The following is a 2,022-nucleotide window of genomic DNA, read 5'->3' as shown; positions in this document are numbered from 1 at the left end:
AAAAAAAAAAAAAAAAATGATAATAGATTTTCACTGGAGGTGTTACTTTTTAGCGGATAAGGAATCATTTATATTTCAAAACCACTAAATGCCACAGAAGTTTATGCTAATGTTAGGAGTTTTCAATCTAAGCTTATTACTAGAAAAATAGTGGAGTTTTTTTAATGGTCTTGCTTTTTCCCCAAACCTATCATGGCAGAAGGCATTTTCTATCTTTTTGTCCTCATGCTTAACACACTGTCCACATGTAATAGACAATATTGTATTAATAAGTATCTCCAGGCCTAATGTAGTACTCTTCATGGATACTCAAATATTTGTTGGTTTGGATGTATTTTAAATTACAACTTTGGGAGGCCAAGGCAGGAGGATTGCTTGAAGCCAGGAGTTAAAGGCTAGCCTGGGCAACCAAACAAGACCCCATCTCTACAAAAAATTGTAAAAATTAGCAGAGTGCAGTGGTGGGTTCCTGTAATCCCAGCTACTCAGGAAAGTAAGGCAAGAGGATCACCTAGGCACAAGAATTCAAGGCTGCAGTGAGCTAGGATTGCACCACTGCACTCCAGCCTGGGCAACAGAGCGAGACCGTCTCCTTTTTAAAAAATTAAAAATTACCTAGATCATTATCTCATATGATGTAGAAAAGAAAAAGCATGTGAGTAAAACTACGTGTAGGACTACTATTAATTGGGAGCAAAAAAACAAAATTTCCTATAGAAGGAACAACATTTTGTATAAAGTAAGTATGAATTGGACCAGTTGTTATTTTCTTTCGGTTCCAAACACTCCATTCTATATTCTCGTGATATTAGGACTGGAACTTGGCAAGCCACATTTCTTTACCTGCTGCTCCTTGTTAAAAATGTACTAATAGGCCAGGTGCGGTGGCTCATGCCTGTAATCCCAGTACTTTGGGAGGCTGAGAAAGGCGGATCATTTGAGGTCAGGAGTTCGAGACTAGCCTGGCCAACATGGTGAAACCCCCGTCATTACTAAAAATACAAAAATTAGTCGGACACGGTGGCGCATGCCTGTAATCCAAGCTACTCGGGAGGCTGAGGCAGGAGAATCGCTTGAACCTGGGAGGTTGCACTGAGCTGAGATCATGCCACTGCACTCCAGCCTGGGTGACAGAGCAAGACTCCGTTTCAAAAAAAAAAAATTTTATATATATGTATATATACACACACACACACAAATAAAGGTAAATATATATACACACACACTAATAATATGTATACACACACACACACTGATAAAGAAAACATGCTCTTACTCCTTCCTGTTGATTTCCTCTATCATTACCTTCTATCCACTTTATATAAGCCAGAAAAGAAGAAAACAAACGAATCAAACATATCTTTAGAAGAGCAATTAGTTGGAAGCATGAAAACTCATTTCATGTAGAATTAAAAAGAAAATCTTGGCTGGGTGCAGTGACTCATGCCTGTAATCCCAACACTTTGGGAAGCTAAGTGGGAGGATCGCAGACCAGCCTGAGCAACGTAGTGAGACGCCGTCTCTACTAAAAATAAAAAATTAGCCAGGCATGGTGGGAGGGTCGCTTGAGCCCAGGATGTCAAGGTTGCAGTGAGCCATGATCATGCCACTGCACTTTAGTCTGGGTGACAGAGCAAGACTGTCTTTAAAAAAAAAAAGAAAGAAAATGTTACATGAAGAAAGTATGTATATATGAAAGTTATTGGAGAGATCTAGATTACTTGTAGAGACAAGTAATTTTTCACTAACTGTGCCTTTGAAGCATGGATTTCAGTTTGAATATTCACATTGTGAAACTGATTACCACTTTATGCCATTTTTTTTAATGCTCTTCACTTTCGTCACCTTCACCAAGAGAACAAAGCATTTTGTTGCCCCGTCTCTTAATGGAGTCCAGGCCCAGGAAATTGTCTTTAAGCAGCATGATAATATGTGAAAAGTCTATGTCTTTCCTAAGCATTTTTACTAGTATTTGAAGAAATGATACATGGGTGCATTACAGGGCAAAAGACATTACATTTT

This window comes from Colobus angolensis, unplaced genomic scaffold (genome assembly GCF_000951035.1).
Source record: "Colobus angolensis palliatus isolate OR3802 unplaced genomic scaffold, Cang.pa_1.0 Scaffold105, whole genome shotgun sequence".
NCBI lineage: Eukaryota > Metazoa > Chordata > Mammalia > Primates > Cercopithecidae > Colobus > Colobus angolensis.
This window is presented reverse-complemented; position numbering follows the sequence as displayed.